The sequence below is a fragment of the Pyrgilauda ruficollis genome, unplaced genomic scaffold (assembly GCF_017590135.1).
Source record: "Pyrgilauda ruficollis isolate IOZ18807 unplaced genomic scaffold, ASM1759013v1 scaffold217, whole genome shotgun sequence".
Lineage (NCBI taxonomy): Eukaryota > Metazoa > Chordata > Aves > Passeriformes > Passeridae > Pyrgilauda > Pyrgilauda ruficollis.
Window position 1 is genome coordinate 214,767 of NW_024521095.1, and position 7,734 is coordinate 222,500.

Genomic DNA, 7,734 nt, shown 5'->3' on the forward strand with positions numbered 1-7,734 from the left:
TGCAGCCACTGCTTGGATTTATTTCAGCTCCTGCTGAGACCAAGTCCAATCTAAATTTCCAGGCTGAAGCTGCCGCAGCTTTAGCGCATTTCCCACAGTGGATGGAAAACCTCCCGGGCAACTCGTACTGTGTGCTCAGGGTTCAGTTACCCATGGCTGCTGGATCATCTCTCTGGCTGCTGGGAGTGACTTCTCCCACTGGGAAGGGGAAAATGAGAGAGGGAATGCCTCAGAGGCAGTTCCATGGTTTGTTGCATGGTTATAATTATTTTTTACTGGTGGGTGACTATCGGTTTGACAGCAAATCAATTTAAATATTTTGCATAGCCTTCAGCCTGAATAAGGCAATAGAATATTTTCCATTGAATTTAATGAAGGTTGGATGGAGCCCTTGAAAGAAGACACTACACATTTAGCTGGTTTTGTTTCTCTGCCTGTTTGCAAATTATTATGGAAATTTGCAGCCAGCAAAGCCTCTGCAAAGTGGAATCAGAGAGGATGGAGCAGAGGCTGTAAGGTGGGACTCTAGATGGTTGCGACTTAACTTATTTGTTTAGTAATACCAAAGACAAAACTTTATTTTCAGGATTTAGACAAAGCACTAGACATTATGTATTTGTGTTTCTCTGTGCATCTCTTTCTCTCATAAATATTTTTATTACAGTCAAAATAATATTGTGCCAAGTTTTATAAAAAGCTTTTGAATGTATTTTTCCATTGTATTTATATGTAGTTTCCTTATATATACATATAGAAAAATAATAATGGGGGGAATATATGGTTTTTTAAGTGAAAAATTATCTGTATGATAAGTTTAGTGCAGTTAGCATTAAGTCTGTGCAGCTGTGGGATATATTTCCTTTCTAAAATTTAACTTAGCTTGTTTATTTGTGTGCAAATAAAGTAAGCTTACAATGTAATGAGATGAACATTAATTTTTTACAAGCACATTCCATACAGCAGTCCAGATTCAAAGACTGGATTTATACTTCTTGTCTATGTGATTCAGAAGAGACTGAGGCAGAAAAGGCTACCCTGGAGAGAGAGCCACTGATGTAATTTCTTGCAGCATGTCCTGCACTCAGATTTTGTTTTCCCTAGTGGATGTTGAGAAAATGAATGTAATAACTGAGGTCACAGATTATTTTGTATTTATGTAAAGTTCCTATGTACATTCAATTCTTTCTAGTTCTGACATGTATGCAGTTGACTGAGGGGAAGTTTTCCAGGAACAAGCAGAAGCTGATACAGGAGAGACTAAATATACTTATCTCACACCATCTGTCTTACAGACAGATGTTCTTCAGACTTCAGCCCAACACCAGTGGAGTTAGGCTGATGTAAAACAAGGGGATGAGTGAGTCAGGCTCAAGTCGTGTCACAGTGCAGGAGATCATGGGAGAATTGAATGGACAATTAGGATGATGATGATCAGATTAAGCTTATTGCTGCGTTTTCTAATTTAAAGTCATTGAATAAGGGATTTTGACATTCAGGTTTTGGGCATGCTGTGGATATGTTAGTAATTGTCTGAGTTCTGTCCCTGGTGATCTTCCCTGTGCTTTGCCTTTCTGTCCTGTCAGCTTTGCTTTTATGGTGTGGCTCCCTCAGATACTCAGCTGTAGCTGTGCTTTTTTCCCTGCACTTCTGCCACAAGAGAACCTGCCTTAGGAGGCAGGAGGGATGGAGATTGTTCCTGACAGAGAACAGTTAGCCTGAGCTGGTGAGATGCAAGTGCCTTCCCCCAACTACCAGATCAGAGTGGAGATGCAGGTGAGCACTTGAGAGAGGATACAGTGCAGTGGCAAAAAGAATTTTTATCTTTGTCTGACAAAGTCCTGAGAGATTTAAGTCCCTTCATGATTTTGAAGTCCCTCTAGAGAGCTGTGTGTTACTTTGGGTTTTGACTCCTTTGACAGTTTGACAATTTGACTTCCTCAAAATTGTGTAGAAAGTGTGGGAAAGAAGAGAAAATTAAAACCAGCCTTCCCAACTGTAACATAGCACACCGTCCTGAATTCTTCCTCCCTTCCCACATTTTGCAAGGCAGCACAAGACTGGAACTCTTTCTTTCTTAAATTTCTTGTGCCTGCATGTTGTAGCACAGTTGTTTTGTTTCCTGGCATGGATCTGAACATTTCTGATTGACTTCTTTACATCTGGGTATAGAGCTAAACCAGTAGGGGTAAATCAACATGCGCCCAGGAATGCACCCAGTACGGACATTTGTTTCCCAGTTGTATTTCTCACCACCAAAGTGGCTGCATGTCCACGTTCAGGGATGTTGTTCCCATGGTTGTGGTGCCATTCTTGTAACCAAAAGAAGAGGTGAGGGCTTGGTTCTTCTGTACATCATGGGAAAGATGGTGCCAGACATGGAGTTCAAAGCAAACTGAGCTGCACATCAGGCATGGAAAAGGTGGGTAATTATGTTCTTGTAAACCCTTTATCTGTTGTTTGCCACATAAATATTGCCCAGCTGTCTGTCTTGGGGATAGCAGCAAGAGAGCAGCTATCCAGGATTTAACTCAGGGGTCAGGTGCATCCTTTGGCAGAATTCCCAAACGTGAGCTCATTGTGACTCCTGATGTGCAGTGGCTCTGTGTCAAGCTCTCTGAAATCTATTTTGCAATGAGCTCACTACGAATTGATTAGATTCAGCTGGGTTTATTGGTTGAGCTTGTGAGATTCTTAACAATGGGCATTGTCACACTGAATTTTATAAACTATGGATTTATTTGAGCAGCTGTTACAAGACAACTGTTGGAAACTACTGCATCTGATTTTGCGTGCAGAGCCTGATGCCTACGGAAAATCCGAAATTCCAGCTTAGCAGGTGGCATCCCCCACGTGTCCTAATGACACCAGGCCCAGGAGTGACCACTGGGTTAAAAAGTGAATCCTATTGTACAGTGAGCCTGTGCACATCACTACTTCTGGCTGTCCTTAAAGCCAAGCCAGGAGTCCACAGAGCCCCATACCTGAGAGATGGGCTCTTTTTCATTGCCATCAAACAGCAGTGAAAAGTATTTTCTTGTCTGCAACTGACTGTCTTCTCAGCCAGGAGAAAAGCACAGCTTTGTCTTCCAGTTTTAAACTCCACCTGTTTTGCACATCGATTTGGCTTTTCTCCTGGCCATTTCCCTTAGAGAAGGCTTGCAGATTTGAGCCCTGGTCAAAAAATGGCTTAATGATTTTCAAGTTCTTTCTGCCTAAGACCTATCAGGGTGCTGCTCTTTATATTTGATGTATAGAGGTACAGCACAGAAAACCCAAACCATCCAAACGAAAAAACTCCAAAATACCCCATATTATCATTGTCTCTTCCTGAATGTTCTTAAAGCTCTCACTGCAACAGACTCCTAATGGTCTAAAGCCAAAAGAGGGTGGAATTTGGCCTGTCCTTTTTTTTCACAGGCTGATGGTGGCTGGTGACTTGCTGATTTCCCCACACAGGATGTTTTCCCTTGACAATTTCATACCACAGCAAAGGAAAGAAAAGGCATTTTGAAAAGGAAGAGAACACAGTTCCACAAGAATTCCCCTAGGGGTCGGTGTAATCATGAAATCTGGTACTTTTGGATGAAACACTCATCCCTTAAAGAGGACTGAACCCTGGAAAGAAAAACTTGCATTTAACAGTTGTTATAATGTGCAAAAGGAGTAGCAGCAACGTAACTGATTAATTTAACAGATTTAACTAATTTAACAACCACGTTAAGGAAAAGGGGGAGAATGTGGGAGGCTGAAATTTGCAGCCAAGAAGTGCAACAGTGAGAGCAGAGGATCTGGAAACAAACCAGCTTGAAAGGGAAATACTGTGGGTGTGCCAATCAGGCAGGCAAGGCAAAAGCCAGAAACCTGAGAGGGCCTTTTCAGTCCCCTCACCGCCTCAAGGAACATTTGAGCCAGAAATTTTATGAAAATGTACCTTTCTCCTCTTTTTAAGAGGAAAGACATCATCTAACTTGTTGACTATTCTGCATAAATATATATAGAAATGTCAAAAAGTGATAAGCACTTCCAATTTATTGCTCTGGTACTTGAACTGTGAAAATATTGAAGGAGAAGGAAATGGATTACTGAATAGTGTGTTCATAGAGCTGCTGCCACCCAGTGTCAAGTGAAAGTATAAATATAATTAGAAAGGCTACAGAGATAGAATTTCAACCAAAGGTTTAGAAAAGGCAGTTTAAAGCAGTAAAAACCCTTAACCAGACATGCTTAAAGGATCAAATACCACACTGCTGGGCTTGTACCTTCCCCTCTTTCAGTAAAGGAGCCGCTTGTTTCATTACAAAGCAAAGTTTATTTGTCATCAGATAAGCATCATGACTTGAAGAGAGATAAGAGCATCAGGTTTTAGCCATGATCTGCTGACTTGTGTCCCAGTTCTCATAGCCTGCCCTACTCCCTGGCTGAGGTGATCCCTGTGCCCCTTTGGACTGATGCAGGTAATATAGGGCTGCACTTGCTTGCTGCAGCTCTCCCCTGGCACCTTCCCATCCCCTGCTCAGGCAGGGTCTGTGCCAGCAGGACAGGAGTTCCTGTTGTCATTTCTCCCTTGGCCTTGGCTAACAGGGGCCATGGATAGCAGATGCTCCTCTGTTCAGCAGGGCTAGAAGGCAGCCCTGGCTGATGGACACCACAGCTTGTTGCAGTTCCAGCTAATGGACACCCCAGTGACTGGATGCTCTGGATAAGAGGCTCGTGCTTCCTACAGCTCTTGCTGACAGAGGGTCCAGCATGTTACTACTCAGGAAGCCCCAGCTAACTTCAGTTGCTGCTTCTTAAAGCTCTGGCTCTGTCTTGCAGCTCCAGCTCCTGCACAGTTGTGAGGAGGGATGCTGCTGCTGCTCAGTTCAGGTGATTTCAATTCCAGTCACTGAACACTCCAGCTTCTTATAGCTTTGGCTGGTTTTCAGTTGAAGGTGATTTCAGGTCCAGCTTGTTGAAACTCCTGCTTTTGTGTAGCAGTTCTGGCTTCCTACAGCTCCAACTGATAGACATAGGCTTATTTCGATTACTAGTTCATTCCAGCTCCGCTTTGTTGAAGCTCTACCTCCAGTACTGGATGCTCAGAAAAAGAGCTTCTCCTGCTTCTTACAGTATCTGCTGATGGACATTTTCCAGCATGTTACTGCTCAGGTTATTTGAAGTCATAGGTTAGTTCAGCTCCTGCTTCAGCTCTACACAGCACCTCTGGTCACTGGCCGGAATTTTTTGGGAGGGCACATGTACTTCTATTGGGAAACCAAAGGCTCTTGAATCCCCATACCCACTGCCTTCCCAAAAAGGCAGCCATGGGCCTCCTGGGAATCAGGAGAAACCAGGGTCCAGGGTTCTAGTGACTCATGCAGGCACTGATTCATTTAACGGAATATAAAAGCCAGGCCAGCACACCATCGACCCCGTGGATCTCATCACAAGATTTTGTCAGCACTGGCTGCAAGTATGTGCTCAGTATCCAGGGGCAGGTGAGAGCAACATCATCTTCTGTCAATTCCCTTGGATGCAGAACATAAAAGCTCTTTTTGGATGGCCTGTCACACAGTTATCAGCTCCTGCCCAAAAGCTTGTTTGGGTTTGGATTTATTCTAGGCCAGTTCCTGCAGAAAATACTGTTGTGTGCTTGCTGGCCAGCCAGGACTCGAGGCAGAGGGAGATGTGTGAATGGATGGCCACGTGTTCCCAGCTGGCAGCAAACACAAAGCCCAACCAGTGTGCAAGTGGCTGAGCAGACAGTGCAGGAGCCATGCAGGCATGCATGACAGGCACGGGATCAGCTCAGGCATGAGCACGGATAGCTTTACGCATGAACAACCCATGACACCATGAACAGCATCCCATCCTTTCACACGGGAATGTCCTAAAGCTTCACACATTAGTGCCCCAACAGCTTATGCGCGAGTGCCCAATTTATTCAGACCTTAGCATCCAACCACTCCATGCACAAGCACTCAATCTATTGACAAACAAGCCTTTAGACAGCTCACATGAGCACCCAATTAATTCATGCCCCAGTGCTCAATCAGCTCACACAGGAGCAGCTATTTCTCATGCACCCACAGCACATGCATCAGTGCTGTGCTGGGCAGAAATTGCAGGGTTCCAGTCAGTGATGCCATACTCCCACCCTCTGGCACTTCTTACTGCAGGTGCTTCTCCACTAAAAATTGGCTCTTTCAGGAGCATCAGAGCTACATTCAAGGTCCCCGTGTTCGCCCAGAGGTGCACAAAGAACCCTCCTCTTTTCCTGGAGCACTGAAGGGCTGAGGAGCGGGGGCCAGCAGGGGCCAACACACCTGCCCAGCCCCGGGAAGAGGTAGAAGTGTCTTTGCTGGCCCTGTGCCCAGCACCTGACTTTGCCTATCAGAGTTCAGCACTGCCCCCATCTTTGCCCTTGCTTTCTTCAAGGGTTGTACCAGAGTCACACAATTTCTCACTCTGAGGTAAAAGAATGTTAGTTTTTCCTTACTAAAAAGGTTAGAGTGAGCTACAGAGGGAAGTCACCTTTTGAAGATTATTTGATTGCAAATCTCTATTCACAAGCCTATACTGCTTTGTAAGAAAATGACATTTTCTCAAAATGCTTTGCTACTCAGTCACAAACCCACAGCTTGAAGAGAGAACTGATTGTAATTCTTAGCACGGCAGGAATTTCAATGGTCATCCAAGAGAAAACCATCTGCAGAATAAAATCCTGAAAATAACAGTGTACAGGTCTTTTGCAGCAAACACATTCGTGTGAGCACATTATCACCTGGCTGCTCTAGTGCTGGGATAATGGGATGACCATGGAATTAGAAGGCAGGGAAGCCAAGCTGCTGGGATCACAGGCTGAGACCATCAGCCTGACCAGAACATGCTGTCTGTATGTAACACTGAAATTCCTCCAGCAAGGATAAAATACAAGTTCTATCTCTATGTACAAAGGTTGCAACAACTATCTTACCTTACAGAAGACATGCAGGGAACCTTGCCAACTCTAACTTCAAGCACAAAGTTTACAAGTACTTACGTGATACGGCACTTGAAGTGAAAACTAGCCCTGGGCTTCCAGAGGTGCAGCACAGAACAGTGACAGTCCCAGCTCAGCTACCCTTTTGCACTGCTCCTAAGCCAGGCAGCGTGATGAGAGACCATTTGCCAAAGGGTACTCCCGGCTGAGAAACTGCAAATTCCAATTTACAAGACTGAAACTCCAAGGCCACTAGAAAAATGTTGCTCCTCATTGCTCACAAGAGCCAAAGTTGGTCTTAACTTCCCATACATCTGGAAATCAAAGAGCTCAGCCAACACAACACTTCATTGCCTACACAGTGAGATAGGAAAGCTGTGCAGTGATAATGACACTGCACTGACAGAAAGCTCACAGCTCTTCTACCACAGCTGACAGGGAAGGTTCCAGATGCCTGCTTTCCAGAGACTTCAAATTTTTCTAATACTAATAAAAGCTAATCAAACATTTGTATGTTACTTGCTCTCCTTGCTAAGCTGTGTGCAGCTGTACAGGACATCTGAGCAGTAGCTGGGGTTATGTAACCTACCCCTGCCCCAAAACCAACTCAAAGAGAGCATTCAGGATGTTATCCAGCTGCAGGTTAAGAAGAACATTACCTAGGAAGTTCCTCAACAAGTGTAAGCAGCAGAGTAGAGTCTCTCTCAGAAGTATATACATACATATACCCAGCTTAGCATGTTCAGTAAGTCATCAAGAACAGCAGCTCTTCA